General features: G+C 37.1%; 1 protein-coding gene across 2 annotated transcripts in view; it reads left to right on the forward strand.

Moving 5' to 3' along the window:
- Positions 1–1,071: 1,071 nt before the first annotated feature.
- The window catches only part of SLC26A2 (solute carrier family 26 member 2), a 29,207-nt gene continuing 10,624 nt past the window's right edge, over positions 1,072–19,654 (forward strand). Inside the window, exons 1-2 of one of the 2 annotated variants that reach the window (XM_074291757.1) lie at positions 1,072–1,199; positions 7,699–7,853. The gene's annotated coding sequence lies outside the window, so the exon portion shown is untranslated. Of the gene's footprint in view, positions 1,200–2,583; positions 2,850–7,698; positions 7,854–19,654 lie in introns of those variants that run through there. The other variant, XM_074291756.1, reaches the window with a different exon arrangement.

Below are 19,654 nucleotides of genomic sequence, written 5' to 3' on the forward strand. Positions count from 1 at the left end.
ATATTCCATCACATCTGCCTTTTGCTCTGTCTGACTACAGAGCTGCCTGTCTAGGCATAGATACCTCAACCTTTCAGATTACAGCCAGTTTACAGAAAGAAAGGAGACCTTTTCTTTCCCATGATATATTACTATCCTTTTCATTAAAAAAAATATTTATATCTTCTAGTTTTACATTCCTTTAATTTCCAAATGTAGCCTTTCCACTTCTACCAAAAGAGCCATTCTTTCTTTAAAAAAACAATTAACTGGGGGGTGGGGGTGGGTGAGAAGTGGAAAGAACAGCTCAGGAAACAATTACATCAATGAAGTATGACAATAATTCACACCATTCTACACATGGTTCTCAGTCTGTAAAGAATGGAATTGAACTTTTTCAAAGTTTATTTGAAGGAAAAACTATGTCATTACAGCCAGTCTTCAGTCTAGCTTTGGATTGTTTTTTCAGTCTATATTGGAAATGAAAATGGTCAAAGGACACGGTCCCATCCGAGTGTTTGCTTGACAATGTCAGGTTAACATTACAAAATGTATGTCCACTTCTCCAGGAGTGCGCTCACCCAAGTCCTGAGAGAGAAATCGAGTCAAGGTTTTATGTAAAAATGTAACCGCAAGGCTGTACCAGGAAATGGCAAAGTGTCCCTCGCTGAAGGCTCGGGGCTGATCTCCACTAGCCTGCCTAGGGGGGAGGGTCAGTCGCCGGTTGGCTAATACACAGTGCTTTAAATCGTATGATCTGGCTTGAGCAGTTTATCTCACGTCAGTCTATTTCATTTGGAGTCCCACCGCACCGCTCTTTGCCTAGGGGGTGGCACTGGGATTGATGTTCCCTGGCCCCAGTCGGGTTTGAAACGGTGAAGGTTGATTCTACCTAAGCCCAAATTCTAATCTAGTGAATAGCATCCTGAAGGGCGCCTGCATCCGCCTGACTATCCCGCAGCTCCCCGGGTCTGGTGAGTACTCCTGCATCTGTATCAAGTAGCTAAGGTGTTAACGCCCTGGGTGACCTCCACGGGAAGCCATGTGACTCCTGACTGGTTCTCTCCGGTGGTTCGTTGCCTCCCTTGTGTTGTGTGTCCGTCTCACTGGTCTGTTTTGCTTTAGTTCTCTCTGGTGTCGTGGGCCAGGGAGCCTCTCGGACTCTCTCCGCGACTCCCCTTCAAGAAGCTGAAGAATCCCAAGCTGAAACCAACTAGTCTGTATGTGTTAAATGTTTGTTTAATGTTATACCCGTATGATCTGGTCTGAGCAGTTTTTCTCGTGTTGGTCTATTTCAGGAGACACTGGTTGCATTGTTTTCCTAGTTCTGCTTATTTCTTTGTGCATCAGTTTGTAAGTCTCTTCATGCTTCTCTGCACTTTTCATATTTGTAATTTCTTGTGGTATAGTACTATTACATTACATTCACATACCACATCTTGTTTAGCCATTCCCCAAATACATTTTGTTCTTCCCCTGAGGCTTGGGCAAGATTGTCCCGTTGTGGGTAGAGAGGTGGGGGAGGTAGGGAAAGCACTGCAGGTCTCCCAGCCCCCGGCAGGTATTTTTGGTGCCCCTCAAGGCCTTTATACACATTTGTTGCATTTGGTATTCTCATAAAACCCTCGGAGGTAGGTACTGTTACAAGGAGGAAGTGGAGGTACTGAACGGAAAAGGCAGGGGGGGATAGCGTCTCAGTCCCGGTGAAAGAGCCAGGTAGTATTTAAGTGTATCAAGCTATCGATATTATAAGAAAAGGTTACTTAATGGAAGATGAGGAAACCTCTGCATCGCGGTTTCCTGAGGTTACTCTTTTCCCGGAGCTAAAGATGCTTTCTTGCTTCGGGGGATTGCAAGACTTGCCCCGGGAAAGCCTCCGAGACAGCTCTTGGATTCTCTGAAGTCCCTTCAAGCTCTCCATCTATGATGCTCCGTGGCACTGAGAGCCCCGACTTTGTTGTCTGAGGAACTAGCGGTGATTCCAGCTTCGCCCCTTGCGGCCTGTGTGACCGGACACAAGCTCTGTGCCTGTTTCCTTGTCTACCAAGTGAGGTAGATGTTGGACTATTCGTCTCCACAGCTTCTTCCTTCTCGGGATCTGTGATCTTGATAACTTTTTTAAAACTTATAAAAGATAGTTTGGATTTTATACTTTTATTTGGTTTCAAATTTTTATTCCATATTCTTTTTGTCTGTGTTTTTCATTTGTGTAAATGTTAAGTCTGAAAGGAGAGGGCAGGGAGAAAGGATGCAGAGCCTGCAAGGAGGTACTTTACTGGCTTCAGGCCCGAGAGGCAAATTCTGACGATTAGGGAGGAACGGGAATGAGGCGGGCGGAGGCAGAACGCAGAGCAGGTTCATTGGATGTCGCGACTATCAGTCCTTGTGCACGCCTCTCGGCAGCTCCCGCCCCCGGGCATCTTCCCTCTGCCGGACTGCGGTAGCCAGACGTGAAGATGGCACTCTGGCTCTGCCACACCCCACACAACCCCTCCTTCCTGCCACACACACAGGTTCTCCGCCCAGAGTTGGCTGGGGGCTCCAGTTTCGAAGGGTAGGCGGGGCCAGCCTTCAGGGACAGCGCAGGGCCTCTCCCGCTGTGCTAGAGCCCGACTGGCTGCCCGCCTGAGCCGGGCGAGTGCGGGGGGCGGGCGCCTTTAAAGGAAGTCTACGGCCGGGCCCGAGCCCCGCGCGCTTTGTGCTTGTCTCTCTGCTGCGGAGCCTCCACGCTGTGCCAGCCACGAGGGCTTCCCTCACTCCTCCGCCGGCTTGGCTGCTCTTCGCCGCGGCGGCAGCAAGCCGAGGCAGTGACTCCGGAGCGAGCCGGCCCTGAGTATCGAGACCAAGCGGGAGTGACAGCCAGAGGAAAGGTGCGTGTGCTGCGGGTCCAGGAAGCCCGGGGAAAGGAAGGGAAAGGGACCCCTGGGAACTTATGTTTTGGGGAATTGCGCATATTTAGGTGAGGGGTAGGGGAGTGTGGAAGGGCGCCTTAAGTCCCATCCTTAAGGAAGACTGACCTTTTAGATCAGGCAAACATCCACTGATTGGCTCATTCTACGTGTATTCAACTTGTATTAAGTTCACCCTGTAGTAGTAATACGGCTCTCTTGGAAGCCAGAGTGCTTCTAGTCATCATCAGAACAACTAGTATTTACGCAGAACTTTATGGTTTGCAAAAGGCTTCATTCATATTACCTAATTTTGTACTAATGGCTAGCATTTATTTAGATTTTTAAGTTTGGCAAAGGACTTTATTAACATTTTCTTTAGTAATAATAATAATGATAATAGCTAGCATTATTTAGACTTTTAAGTTTGGCAAAGGACTTTATTAACATCTTCTTTAATAATAATAATAGCTAGCAGTTATTTAGAGCTTTTATGCCTGCAAAGTGTTTTATTCATATTATTTTATGTAATAATGATAATAGGTAAGATTTATATAGCACTATGTGCCAGGTGAAACAACTAGATGGCTCAATAGATAAAGCATTGAGCCTGGAGTGAGGAAGACCTGAATTCAAATATGGCTTCAGATGCTTAATAGTTGTTTGATCCTGCCCAAGTTACTTAACAAATGTTTACCTTATAGACCATTGGAGAGGGAAATGGCAGACCACTCCAGGATCTGTACCAAGAAAACCCCATGACCAGTATTGCCATATGGTCCTTGAGGTGAGACACAACTGAACACCACAAACGAGCCAGGCACTATGCTAAGCATTTTACAGCAGTTATAGCAGTCCTGGGAGATAGAAACTTTTTTTTCTCCCTATTTTACAAATGGGAAAACTGAAGCAGGAACATGTTATACAGCTATAAACTGGAATTGGGATAATTAGGATCTCAGATCTTGATTTGATCTCAGATCTTGAGTCCAGGACCAGGGCTCAGTTTGCTGCTCTACTTATGGCTTTAGGCTATTTTGGCATTTCCATTGGTCACAGCTACAGATATTGTTCTCTTCCAGCCCTTACTTCTCTTTCCTCTTCTTCCTTTCTCCTTTTCTCTTTGCAAAGTGTAAAGTCACATATATAGTACATACTGTCTATAAGCACAGAAAGTAGCATTGAGAAGGTGGAGTTGAGAAGAATTATAGATATTTGCAGATAAGGAAAGTTTTTCAGGTAAGATGTGCAAATGATTTGCATGATAAATAAAGTGAAGGCTCTGGGTAAGGAGAAGTCACTTATCCACGCCACCCGGTAGTAAGTGGTAGGATCAAGATTTAAAAGCAGGATTCCTTTCCACTACTACATCCTTTCATTTAAAAAATGTGGAAAAACAAGCCTCAAAAGACAAGGACTTTCTTTTTTAGATTCTTAGAGCTAGAATAGAGCTAGATTCTTAGAGCTTAGATACCATCTAGGAGACAGAGGAAGTGAGCAGGATTTGATCTCCAGAGTCCAGTGCTTTTTTCCATCACATCTAGCTATCTTTCATTGAGAAACATCTGAATATATAATATCTAGTAATGGAAGTGCTCGTTTAGAATTTATTTGTATAAAAAATATGAAGTTCAGATAGCTGAATAGAAAGTGATATTTTCCCTATGAATGGAGGAATCTGACCAGAAGCAGGGTGAAGAGCAGACTTGAGATATGCTATTTATTAGATGATTTGGAATAAAGTGAATCTCATCTTTTTGAGGGATGTTGATTCCATGAATTGTCTGCTGTGATATGTTAGCATACATAGTAGTGTTAGGAAAAGAACTTCAATTGGATATGCAATAAAAAGTTTCCTTCTTTTTCTTTTGTCCCCTTCTACCACAAATGTGATGAGCCTTTCCTTCTTAACACCAGCTGTCATCCAAAGTAGTAATTCTTGATGCCAACAAAGTATTCTGGCATTGTTGTTCAGTCATATGTTATGAAATAGTTATGGCTTCTTTTGCCTGGGCCTTACACTGGCCAGGGTGAAGATGGACTATTTAGAGCTCAATGATTCTCAAACTTTTTTATTTCAGGACCCTTATACACTTTAAAAAATTGTTGAGGAGTCCTTTCTCCACCACAGAACTATTATTTATGTGGGTTATTTTTTTGATATTTTGTTGTTGAGTTGTAACCAATTCTTTGTGTTCCCTTTTGGTTATCTTGGCAAAGGAGCGTTTTGTCATTTCCTTTTCCAGTCTGTTATACAGATGAGGAAACTGAGGCATACAAGCTTAAGTGATGTGCCCAGGGTCACATAGTGTTTGAGACAGAGTTGAATTCCGGTATTAGCCTGGCATTCTAACCGTCCTTTAATAATAGTTACCATATCAAATGTTAGAATATCTCAATAATCTGCAAATAGTTTGGACCTCCTGAAAAGGTCACAGGGACCTTTAAAAGTCCTCAGATCACAAAATGGCTAAAACCAGGACTTCCTCATTTTCTTACAACCTCATTCAGATGTATGAGGAAGTTAAGACTAGAAGAATCAATCTTGCTAATATTGATCCCTTTTCCATGGATATTGTGGAGGAGGTGCTGATATTCAGGCAATTGTTAATATTTTGTGATATAGTAGCCAGTTGAAGTTTCATAGTTAAAATTAGGGATCAGTGTAGCTTTGGTCAAAAGAGAAATAGATTTGGTATCAGGGACCTGGGTTCTATTCCCAACTATATGACTTGGTACAAGTTATTTCACTTGCTTTAGTTTTATCATCTTTAATTATCACTTAGCATATACAAGACTTATATAGACTAGGTAATCTCTAAAGTCCTTTCTAGTTTAAGATTTTGGGATCTATGGTGGGGGAGTCATCAGTGAGGTAAAGGGACTTTCTCAGCCTATAGGATGCCGGGGATATTCACAGATGTGATGGAGGCCTCCTTTGGGATTTTTACCTTTCTCAGGACTAATTGATGGGCCCCAAGCATGGGAAGACTTCCCACTACCTAAAAGGACAGGGACAGATTGTTCCACTGGCCAAGAAGGCAGCTGAAGCAGGCACTGTGGAGAGCTTAGATTTTGGTTAGGTGCAGAAGCAGCCAAGATCATCAGCTGCACCCCAGACCATCACTTGTTGTGATGACTCTTATCATATCTCTGGACTTTATTGGCTCTGAAAAAGATAGAGTGAGCTTGACAACTTTGGGAAGTTCTGCCTCACTTAAATCCAATTCACTCTTCAGTCAAGACATTACTCCATGTTGCCATTAGTCCTCCAAATACACTCTCAGGGCTATAAACTGTTCATCTAAAGAAGCTCTGGGAAAATGAACTCTCATTCTTGAGTAAAGAAATGGAAAATTAATCTATAACTGAGTGTGACACATGATTTTGGGGATACAATATTGGACTTGGAATCTAAAAGAAAGACCCGTTTGACATATGCCCATGAGCAAGTGACTTGTATCTGACTTTGTGAGCTTCAGTAACCTCTTCTGCAAAGTGAGGGATCAGAACTATGTCTTCTCTAAAACTTCTTTCAATTTTAAATCTGATTCTGTAGATAATGAATTTGATTATTTAAAATATTGGGCCCATGATTTAAAGATAATTCAACTCTTACTGTGTTTTTCCTTAATATTTTATTAAGATTGTCTTTAGGCTGATTACAGTTGATCTCAACCATGGAATAGCTTATTTGGGTAGGAAAGGGAACAGTGATGTTAGATAATGTGGATCCCAGAAAATAAGTTTAAACATAAAATTTTTTACCCCTATTAAGAAACCATCTTAAACAACTCTGAGATACTACTACACACCTTTCAGATTGGCTAAGATGACAGGAAAAGATAATAATGAATGTTGCAGGGGATGTGGGAAAATTGGGACACTGATACATTGTGGATGGAAATGTGAACAGATCCAAACATTCTGGAGAACAATTTGGAACTATGCTCAAAAAGTTATCAAACTGTACATACTCTTTGATCCAGCAGTGTTTCTTCTGGGCTTATATCCCAAAGAGATCTTAAATAATGGAAAGGGACTTGTATGTGCCAAAATGTTTGTGGAAGCCCTCTTTGTAGTGTCTAGAAACTAGAAACTGAGTGGATTCCCATCAATCGGAGAATGGCTGAATAAATTATGGTATATGAATGTTATGGAATATTATTGTTCTATAAAAAATAACCAGCAGGATGATTTCAGAGAGTCCTGGAGAGATTTACATGAACTGATGGTAAGTGAAATGAGCAGAACCAGGAGATCATTATACATGATAACAAGACTATATGATGATCAATTCTGATGGCCGTGGCTCTCTTCAACAATGAGAAGATTCAGACCAGTTCCAATTATTCAGTGATTAAGATAGCCATCTACACCCAGAGAGAGGACTATGGGAACTGAGTGTGGACCACAACATAGCATTTTCATTCTTTCTGTTATTGTTTGCTTGCATGTTTGTTTTCCTTCTCAGGTTTTTTTTTTTTTTCCCTATCTCCGATTTTTCTTTGTGCAGCAAGATAACTGTGTAAATATGTACATATATTGGATTTAACATATATTTTAATATATTTAACATGTATTGGACTACATCTAGGGGAGGGGGTGGGGAAAGGAGGGGAAAATTTGGAACAGAAGGTTTTGCAAGGGTCAATGTTGAAAAATTACCCATGCATATGTTTTGTCAATAAAAAGCCTTAATAATAATAATAAAAAAAGAAACCATCTTGATAGAGTTTTGTTCACTTTTCTTTTGGTAAGTTCATAGGATCATAATTCAGAACTGGGAGGGACCTTAAAGATTATTCATTCCACCTCCTCCATTTTACAGATGAAGGATCTGTGATTCAGGAGAGGAAGGTGATTTGCCCAGGAGCACCTCGGCAGAGCCAGAATTCAAATTCTGATCTTCTGATGCCAAAGTCAGCATTCTTTCTACCATATCATATTCTGTGCATGTGTGTGGCAAAGTGAAGCATATTAACTGTAAGTACACCTCTAAAGGCCTCTTTTAAAATAGAATTTGCTGGAAATGTTGAATTGCAAACCTGGAAAGAAAAACACACAACAAATTATTTTCCAAATGGCATGCTCCACACCTTTTCCAATCCTGCTTCATTCTGATTCTTCTATATAAGGGAAGACTCTAGATGTGCGATAATTTCCTTGTTTCTTTTGTTAGCTCTTCCAGAAGAGCAGACACTAGCCTCAATTCAGTGCCTCTTGGGCAAATGATCTTTTTAGGATAAATAAAGAAGGCAGTTATAAGATGTAAATATAGAGATCTTGAAAGCAAAAATCTTTTATATAGATAATCTTTGTTAACTTTTAATATTTGTATATTATTTATGTGACCTGGATCCTTAATAAAATATGTCAAATTTTCAACTCCAGTTATTTTTTGGGTCCATTATGTTGGGGAAAATGTTGTAAAAATTATTTTGAAAATATAACATTTGGAAGCATTAGACCTTGATCTTCTACCTAGCATTATAGAGTGGAGGGGACCTTAGAGGTTATCTAGTTGAATTCTCTTATTTTAAAGATAAGAGAACTGAGGTCAGAAAGAGTTAAGTCATTTGCTCAAAGTCATACAGGCAACACAGCCAGGCTTTGAACAAATATCCTATGGCTGAATTTGGTGCTTTTGTCCACCATGCCCCACTGCTTCAGCTGGTCTAGGTTTGAAACTCTGCTGTGTTCATTATCAGATCTTATAATAAGTCACTTTATCTCTTTGGGTTTCTTTTCTCATCTATAAAATCAAAGGCAGTCCAAATAAATAACTCATGAATCTTATCTTATATAAATATTGGTGAATAAAATCATTGTTTTCTTTTCACAAACCATTGAATTAAAGCAATTATATTTACAACTGAATAATTTGTTTGGTTGTTTCTCAGTTATATCCAGTTCTTTGTTAACCCCATTTGGGGTTTTCTTGGCAAAGATACTGGAGTGTTTGCCATTTCCTTCTCTAGCTCATTTTATAGGTGAGGGTTAAATGATTTGCTCAGGGTCATATAGCTATTAAGTATCTTGAAGCTAGATTTGAACTCAGGTCTTTCTGATTTCAAATCTAGTGCTTTATTCTTTGCCTCATCTAGCTGCTCAAATGTAATATAGATATTTCCTTAAAAAAATTATATGGCTAGTCCAGTTCTAGATATTTTCTAATAAACATTATTTTTCAATGTAATTATTGCAGTAAATTCAACATAAGAAAAAAAACAAAAAGGAAAACAAAATAAAACACAACAGAACAGAACACTATATGTGCCCAACAGAACATCAGGGAGGATTCAAAATATAACAATAAATTTTCATTTCAAGCAAGCATATATAATAATAGAAGAAATTATGTTCATGTATTTTCTTTGCTTTTTTGTAGGTTATTCTTGTGTTCTCTGCTGTGTACTTTTTTTACTTTATTTCTTTTTTTCCCCTTTCATCTCTTCTCCCCCATTTTCCCCAAGCAAATTTGTTCTGTGTGTATGGGAATCTGGAGAGCTTAAAATTTACTGACCTCCTCAGCCATCTTCCCAATATCCTATTAAGTATTAATATTTTAAAAATCACCTATTGCTCATCAGACTCTCGTTGTGCTCTTAAGGGTCTATGTAATACATTCCTTCTCTAACATATAGCAAGAAATTCTTAAGAGTAAGTATGCCCTTGGTTGGTCTTTTTTTTGGGAAGCTTTTTTTGGGAACTGAAACAATTATATAACAAGGTATAGTTATAATCAGAGGATCATAGACTTAGACATGAAAGGGTCCTTGGATACTGTTGAATCTAAGCCAACCTCCTCATTTCAAAGATTTCAAAGGATCAGGGAAAGGAGGTTATTTACCCAAGGTTACATAGTTCTCATTTCAAAACTGAGAATTCAAACTGTGTTTTCATGCCAAATACATCATTCTTTTTGAAGTTAGTGTCTTTATTTTTTTTTTAACATCCCAAAATCAAATTAGATACCTATACTGGTTTAGTTAAAATGCTAAAACAAATAATACCCAATAATCAGACATATGATTTAAAAACCTATTATGTGAATAGGAGCAGAATTTATTAGAAAAAAAAAAGTAGCAATCATTGATCTCATAGTCAAACTTTAAAAAAAATTCAGTTGAGTGTGCATGTCAGCTATATTAATATTGTTTTAGATATGTGTATGTATATGTGTATATAGGTATACATGTATATGTTTGTGTGTACAGGTATGTATATGTGTATACATATGTATGTGTGAATAGTTATGTGCATATGGGTGTATGTATGTGTGTATATGTGCACTGCATGGTGGCTTATTATGTGTATTGAGAATATATGTGTGCGTATTATGCATGTGACACGGGTGGCATGAATATGTGCGTATAGGTATATGCATGTGTGTGTGCACACAGGGTATATGTGTATGTATGTGTGTAAGTATATTTATGTGTGTATGCATGGGTATATAAGTGTATAAGCATATATATATGCACATACACAAGTGTTTCTGTGTATACATATTGTATATATGAGTATACATGTGTTTGTATGGAGGTATATGTATATGTATTTATGTGCATGTATGCATACAGGTGTGTATTTATGTATGTGTTTGCATTTTAGGCACAAGTCTGTCATCAACAATTTTTATTCATTGACTTGATTCTTAATTCAAGCAATGTTCTTCTTTGGAGGGAAATGTCCAAATGCTTTTGGAAATCTCTCAACATTAGACATTTTATAATAACACTTATAGAAATCTTGATGTAACATTTATAGGAATCACCATGATAAAAAATATTGTTTTAGCATTCTACTTCACATAATAGACTTAGAGTCACTCTGTCTTTACAGAATGAACACCCCTGGAGAATCATCCTCCTAAAACTAGTCATCTCTTTGAGGATGTCCTTCAAGGGCTTTCCCCCAACTAGTCATCATGTCCCACATAATCTACATCTGCCTCTGCCTTGCAAAACAGTAACTTAAGAATACAGAGTTAAGTATACTTTCTAAAAATTTTTTTCAAAGAAATTCAAATAAAGTTTTTGCTAGCTTTAAGCTTTCCAGCTTAAAATTGTTGGTAGAGTTGCTAACTGATCCAACTATTCTGGAGAGCAAGTTGGAATTATGTTTGAAGAACTATATAATCATGCATAACCCTTTGACCCAGCAATACCACCACTAAGTCTATTGCCTAAAGAGATCAAAGGAAAATAATTTATATGTATAAAAATAATTATAGTAGTTCTTTTTTTATGGTGGCAAAGAATTGAAAATTGAGGGAATGTTCACATCTCTTCACGAAATTTTTTTTGGGGGAACCCAGTGTCCTAGCTTTTAAGTGAATCACAATTAATCCCTAAATGGGAAAGGGGAAGACAATGATTTTAACTCCATAGAGAGATTTCTCATTATAAATTTGACGTCAACCTTTGTTTTGCACACCTTGAAACATTTTCAAAGGACTTAGAGAAATATTTATTCTTAAATTTTTTCATTTGAAATGTCATTAATATGTTTCCAAATTATAATTTTTACATAGCTATAGTATGTTTTCTCTTCAACTGTCCTGTAAAATATTTAGTGCAAGTATAATTATTATTTTTTCAGATAGCATTCAGATTTACATTTCTCATAGAAATTCACTTAGTAAATGTCAGAGCCCAGGATTCTATCCTAGGAGACTAGAAGCTTTTAAAACTTGGTTGGAACCTGCCACGTTTTGTTCTCTAGAGGCATGAGACTAAGATTTTAATTCAGGTAAATTGATTTCATTCTCTTTAATGAAAGTTTTTTTTTTTTCCCCTCACAGATGCTTTACTTAATTACTAATGTAACTTGAGTACTCTGCAATTACATGTACTTACTACAAAAAAAGTTCTAAATCTTTTACTTGAAATGCTATAGTGTACTTATTTCTGCATAGATAGAGATTTTCTTAGTTTAAAGTATCAGGTCTCTGCTAGGATAAAACCTCAGTTATGTGGGGCTTTTTGGGAATGAATCATTCTGTTTTTAATTTTTTTCCTTTTTCCCCTCAATTACATGTTAAAAAAAGGAACATTTAAAGAAATTTTTATTCCAAATTCTCTTCCTTCTTCCTTTACCCCTTCTTGAGAAGGTAAGCATAGATTATACATGTGCAAAACATTTCCATATTAGCTATATTGCAAAAGAAAATGCAAACAAAAAGAAAAAAGAACATTTAAAATCTGCATTCAAACAATCATCAGTTCTTTCTTTTTTCTTTTTTTTGAGGCTGGGGTTAAGTGACTTGCCCAGGGTCACATAGCTAGGAAGTGTTAAGTGTCTGAGATCATATTTGAACTCGGGTCAAATTGAAATCAAGGCTGGTGCTCTATCCACTGCGCCACCTAGCTGCCCCCAGATATAGACAGTTTTAAAGTCTTTTGGATTTGGTTGGATCAGTCCACAACTCCACCCATAATGCAGATTGAGTCATTCTGGATAGTTGAAGATTAACAGAAGCTTTTTAATTTTAATTTCTTTGATAGAAACCTTTAGAAAATATACTTTATTTATTCTGCATTCTTAAGTTATTGTTTTGCAATGCCCGTAAGATAGGTAATGTAAATATTATGTAATAATAGGCTTACAAATGATGAAGCTGAGGTTTTGTGACTTGCCAGCGGACACAAAGCTGTTTGAAATAGGATTAGAAACTATGTCTCCTAACAAGTCCAGCATTCTGTCTACCTCATGTCATTTATTTTAAAAGAAGATGAAGGACTTATTTTTCAGGAGAAGGAACTACTTCTAGCGCTTTGTCCAACTCAGGTCTTCTCTTTTTGCTCCCCAGGATATAAAGATTCTGTGTTATAAAGGGTCAGAGAGTTCTAGCTCTAGAACTAAAAAAGACCTCCAAGGAGCAAGATCATCTGTCCTTAGAGAGATCTGGTCTTTGGTGCCCTTATATGGGACTTTTTGGGTGATATAATCACAGGATTTCAGAGCAAGAAATTATCCTTTCCCTCCCTCACCATTTTATAAGTGGAAAAAATCACAACCCAAGGAAATAGTCCAGGGTCCCACAGCCAGTTAGAGGATTTTGTACTCCCATTCCCTCCACCCCAGTGCTACTCTTACTCTGTTACATCCCTATGGCTCCTATTACTGATTGGCTGTGCCTATGACAATATAACTGATTGGGTCACTAGAGAACCTGATGGTTGTCAGAAAATAAAATTTAAAGACTTTGTTTTATTGCCTGGATATCAATCACCTATTTGTGTTGGCCTGGCCCTGGAGAGGCAGAAGATCAAATTTTAGAAAAAGGGATAAGGAAACACTGAAGAAAACACTGAAGATACACAGAACATAACACACAAGGTCCTAGATTATTGCTAATATATGCTTTGTGCCTAACTGTGCAGTATTCATTTATTATGCTGGAATGTCCCTTTGACCCTATAGTTATTAGGGCAGTTGCTCTATGGTTGACAGACAGGGAAGCTTCTTTTGTGCCCAGTGAAAATCAGCTTTGAACTGCTGTCAGGCTGGGGAACTAGGAGCTTTTGTGGAATTGGGAACTTTGGCAAACTCCTGAACCCTAGAAAAGGTCAGAGTGACTGTCTTTAGAAGATTGCTGCAATAAGTTAGTCAGCAAGCATTTATTAAATGCCTTTTGGCAGATGATTTGCCAATGTCACGTTCACCAGAGTACAAAGCAAACTGCCAAGTAGAACAAGGTGTCTTTGGTGCCTTCCTACTTCCTGGTCCCTAAAGTGTTTTTGGTGTCTTTCTGCTTCCTGATTCATATATCCCCACACTTTGCCTTTATATTTCCTTTTGGGTATCCAGGGTCTTCTCTGCTCCCCTCACCTCAATGTGGATCCCTGTCCTGCTGTATGGATTAGCTCCCTTTCCCACCCTACCCCCATTTCCCCAATCAAAACTCATTTCAGAAGTCCCTGGTTTAGAGCAACAATTATCCGATAATAGAAATTCATAAGATGCATGAGTGTAAGAGTTATTTCCTACTAGGAATGATTAAAATTCATGTTCGTATATATTGAAAATATGTTTTCTTCACAATAATCATATAAGTAATGTAAGCATTATGATAATACTTTTACAAATGATGAAAATGAGATTTTGAGAGGGTGTTAGTGATTTGCCTGTGGACAGATGCTATGGAGCATAGCTCCATGTCCACGGGCCATTTTCCTTTTTAGCTCAAAGTAGTACAATCAAGTGAGAAATGAGCTAAGAATTAGATTAGTATCAGAATCCCAAGTCCAGCACTTTTTCACTATATCATGCTTTTTGATTTATTATTTATTATAATTTATCTTCATTATTGGGGCAGCTAGATGATACTAGGCCTGGAATCAGGAAGACCTTAGATCAAATCCAGCCTCAGATATAAGCTGTGTGGCCCTGGGTAGGTCACTTAACCCTGTTTACCTTAGTTTCCTCATCTGTAAAATGATCTTGAAAAGAAAATAGCAAATCACTTAGTATCTCTCTGCCAAGAAAACCCCAAATGAGCTCTTTTCATTAATGTGGCGATTCAAGACAATTCCAATAGATTTAGGATGAAAAATGCTAATCACATCCAGAGAGAGAACTATGGAGACTGAATGTGGATTTGAAGCATATTATTTTTACCTTTTTTGTTGGTTTGGTTTTTTTTTTTCCCCTTTTGGTCTGATTTTTCTTGCACGACATGACAAATATGGAAATATATTTAAAAGGATTGCACAGATTTAACCTATATCAGATTGCTTGCTGATCTTGAGGGGGAAGAGAAATAAGGATGAGAGTAAGAAAAATTTAGGACACAAAGTTTTACAAAAACAAATGTTGAAAACTATTTTTACTTATATTTGGAAAAATAAAATACTACTGATAAAAACCTTAAAATGGGATCATGAAAAGACAGACACAATTGAAACAACTGAATAACAAAATCATCATTAAATTAATCACATTTTTATATTATATTAATATAATTTTTTATATTATATATTTCATTGTGCTCAATGTCCTGGTGAAAAATTTTATAAAATAGGTTTTTATTGTTTTGGGGGGGGTTGTTTTTTTTATATTGTTATAATTTCCCCTAATATCTGTAAGGGGTAAGGTAGGTTTTTATCCCTGTCAGAGGGTTACTATATAACAAACAGTATTTTCTTTAAGGTAAAAGAGAAAGAGAGAGAGAGAGAGAGAGAGAGAGAGAGAGAGAGAGAGAGAGAGAGAGAGAGAGAGAGAGAGAGAGAGAGAGAGAGAAAAGAAACATAGCCAATATCATTAAAAAATTCTAAAAACATTAAGATTGTATTCCGTGAAGGGATGGTTTAGAGGTGTCCTCTCATATTTTCTTCAGTTGGATGCTTGATCTTTATAATTTAACTACACTTTTGATTTGTCATTGTCACTATGCATATTGGGTCTTTTTGCCCTATTGATTTCTGTTTATACCAGTTTCATATGAATCTTTCCACATTTCTCTGTACCCATCACAGATGTCATTTCTTACAGCACATTAATATTACATGAAGTACCACTGTTTATTCAGCCAAACATTCATTAAGCACCTACTTTGTACCAAGCACTGTAGTAAGCACTGGGGAAACAAATATAAAAATAACCTGTCAAATTCAATAAACATTTATTAAGTTCCTAACATGTACCAGACTCTGTGGTAAGCATTGAAAGATAGAAGTATGAAAATAGAAAGGCAGTTCATGCCCCCAAGGAGGTTACAATCTAAAGGGGCAAGTCAATATACAAAAGGAAAATGAAAATGAAATTCCTGATAAAATGTATGGTAGAGAAGTCAGACATGTAGCTCAACCTGGTGAGAAATGAGATGTTTTGTGGTACATGAATATAATAGAATATTACTCTGCTGTAAGACATCATACAAATGAACTATAAATAATTTTATAAAAGAGTGCTCCAAATCAATAATAAGAGAAATACAAATCAAAATAGTCCTAAATCTTCAACTCATACCTTGCAAAGTGGCAAAGATGATAAAAGATAGGACTAGTCATGAGGGAGAGCTTGTAAGAAGATATACACTAAAACATTGTTAATTGAATTGTGAATCTATAAAACTATTTTGGAAAGCATTTTAGAGTTATGCAAATTAAGTGACTAAAATATTTATATTCTCTGTATCAGGCATTTCATTACTAGGCTTATAGTCCCAAGAGGTCATTGATAAGAAAGCTCTCAAATACACTAAAATAATTAAATCAGCATTTTTTGTGATGGCAAAGCATTGGAAATAAAGTAGATACCTATAGAATGAAAAATAGCTAACCAAATTGAAATACATGAACATAGTGGAATATTATATTGTAAGAAATGATGGATATGATGAATAAAAACATGAAAAGACTCATATGAATTGAAGCAGAATGAAATAAGCAGAATTAAGAAAACAATATATACAATGATTATAGCATAAATGGGGGAAAAAAAACCAAACCACCACCACAAAACAATCCAAACTGAGTACTGGAAAATCAAAAAGAATGATCTCAAAAAAGATATGACACTGCTATTCTAGTGTTTTGCAGAGGTGGTAAGTCCATGAGTATGGTACATTACATATATTTTTAGACTTTTTTGATAGTACTTTAAAGTTTTTTTAATTCTTTTTTTCTTTAAAAAAAAAAAAACCTGTTATATTGGGCTGGCTGAAGAGGAGATAGATTCTGGGAGTTTTATTCAGGAAAAAAGAAGGTATCAATAAAACTTTATTTTAAAGGAGGAGGCAGTAGTAGGTAAGGCATGGTGGTCTTCTGTAACACCAGTAAGAATAGTTACTCCCGTTTCATTTAAAACACAGTCAAGGTCCATCGATTGAGGGCTGAAGAGAAAGAAAAGGCACCCCATATGGATTCTGTGAGGGGAGGTAGGTGATAAGGGAACATATAGGAGAAAGGACATCATTGGGGACAGTGTATCTTCCTCTTGAATAGATTTTGGGACAGCCCTGAGGCAAGGGAAGGGGCTGCATCTGTTACTGATGACCAGGAAAAATAGGGGTATTTTTGGTAAAATTCACTCATTTTCCTTAGTATTGAGAAATTTTCCTCTCCCTCCTCACCAGTTGCCAAGCTTCTTCCACATTTTTTGCATCTTCCCCCATCTTTTCATTCAACACAGCCGCCACCCTAAATTCATCCAATTACCTCTTAACTACTGAAATAATCTGATCAGTCTCCCATCTTTCAGTTTTTCCCCTCTTCAATTCATTTTTCACAGTTGCCTAATTGCATTTCTAAAGCATAGATCTGATCATGCTCCAAAGAGAGCTATGCTAGAGCTTATTACCTCTAGAATAAAACATGAACTTATGTCTGGCATTTTAGTCCAAGGCAGGAAGGGGAAGGGGGAGAAGGAAGAGAGTGGAAGAGCTGACATGACTGGGGAAACCTTTGTCCCTTCCTGTGGCCCAGGACTGTCTCAGAACTCATCTAGTAGAAAGACCGCTTCTCCTCAGGGACATTAATAGTCCCCAATTTTTCTTATCATCTGCCCTGCCTCTTTTCCCTGAACCCTCTAGTACTAATTTGACCTACTTATATAACTAACTAACCTAATGCTCCTTAGGCCTTGCTCATCAGCTCCTCTGATTTATCTTTATAACTTCTGGACATTTCTATCTGCCCAACAACTGAACTCTTTTTGTATTGTTTCTTTCAATTAGAGAATAAACACCTTGAGAAGACTCTCTTGCTTTTTCTGTTGATATCCCTACTATTTAAAATAGTTCTTGATACATAGTAAATACTTAGTAAATGTATTTTTATTCATTCACCATCTGGCCCAAATCTATCTTTTCAGACTGATTTAATATAACTACTGCAGAACTGGTCTATTCACTGTTCTCTGTACACAATATCCCATCTCTCCCCTCCTTGCTTTTGTATAGGTAAATTTCATGCTTGGATATGTTCTCTCTCCTTACCTCCATCTCTCAGAATTGTTCTTGTTTCAGTCACATCCAGCTCTTCATAAGTTTCCTTCAAAGAACAGTTCAGATATCACTTCTTATAAAAGATCTCTCAGCTTATACACATTCTTTTCCACCTCCCAATCTTTCTGTGGGTGTATGTGCATACACATATTTGTTATTATTGGGAACTGCAACATTTTCAATAAATTTGAATATTCCTTTTTTAAAATTATTTTTTAAATTAATAAAAATGCCCCCTCTCTGCTACCTCCTTCCATTCTAGTAAAAAAGATAAAAATCTTTGGTACAAGTATGCATAGTCAGACAAAACACATTCCTACATTGGACATATTCAAAAAACATGTTTTACTCTGTGCTCCAAGTGCTAACTCTCTTTCCTTAAAGCATAGATTCAATCATGTCATTCCTCTACTTAAACTCCAATGGCTCCCTAGCACCTCCAAAATCAAATATAAAATGTTCTTGTGTTCAAAGCACTTTACAACTTAGCATTCCTCCCTCCAACTTTCAAGTCTTATACCTCATACCCCTCCTTACAACATACTCTTTTTATACAAGGACACTGGTGTCCTTGATGTTCATTGAACAAGACATTCCATTTTCCAACTCTGGGAGTTTTCACAAGTTGTCAGTCATGTATGAAATGCTGTCCGTTCTTATCACTGCTCTTGGCTTCCCTGGGTTAAGTCCAAGTAACATCTCACTTTCCACAGGAAGATTTTCCCAAATTCTTTTTAATTCTACTACCTTTCCTCTATTATTTCCTATTTATCTTGAAATAGCATGTTTTTACATGCTGTGTCTCCTGTTAGGTTGTGAACTTGGGCAGAGACTGTCTGGATAGTCTTTTGCTTTTCTTTATATTGGCACAGTGCCTGGCATATACCAGGTACTTAACACTTAATGTTTATTGACTGTGACGGTCAAGAGATGGGTATCATTTTTCAAAATGAGCCCTCTGGAATCATTCACTGCATTGATCAGAATTCTTATATCATTAAAAGTTTACTTTTGTAATGTTACTGTGTTCTGCTTATTTCACTCTACATCAGATCAAATAAGTTTTCCTAGGTGTCAATAAAACTAGACATTTCATTTCTAATAGCATAATTATATTCCATTACTTTCATAAACCATAATTTTCTCAGCAGTTCCCCAATTGAGAAGCACCCCTTAATTTCAAGCTCTTGACCACTACAAAAACTGTTCTAAATATTTTTATACATACAAATCCTTTTCCTTTGATTTTTTTTTTGAGGTGTAGATCTAGTAGTGGTATCACTGGATCACAAGGTATGGATACAGACGTGAACATTTTCACATATAAGGCGAGAAAATGCTTTAATATGTTAATACACATTTTATTTGACAATAATTTGTTATTTCGTATCCAGTATATTTTATTTTTACCCCTTTTAACCTCATTTTTTCCTGAACATTTTAAAAAAATTAGTTTTTTCCCCCCTTTCCCCATCAGTATCACTACCCCATATATCCCAAAAAAGGACAATCAAACAAATTTAGGTCATAGTCATCTCTCTTCTACTCCTACAAACATCATTTGGGAGTCATTCATCATCAATCTTTTAAAACTATTATTGGTCTTCATATTGTCCAGGATTCTTAATTATATCAAAAGATATTTTTGTGTATGTTTTATTCGTGTATATAGCACTTCTTCAATAATGAGGTAGTATATATAGTGAAGTAGTGAAAATTGTAAGCTGTGACTACAGGGGCTGTCTTGCTTTAGTCTTTGTATGCCCTATACCTAGTTTAGTGCTTTTTGCATATAGTAAGTGCTTAATAAAACATCTGTTGAATTTAATTG

The sequence above is a fragment of the Sminthopsis crassicaudata genome, chromosome 2, assembly GCF_048593235.1.
Source record: "Sminthopsis crassicaudata isolate SCR6 chromosome 2, ASM4859323v1, whole genome shotgun sequence".
Taxonomy (NCBI): domain Eukaryota; kingdom Metazoa; phylum Chordata; class Mammalia; order Dasyuromorphia; family Dasyuridae; genus Sminthopsis; species Sminthopsis crassicaudata.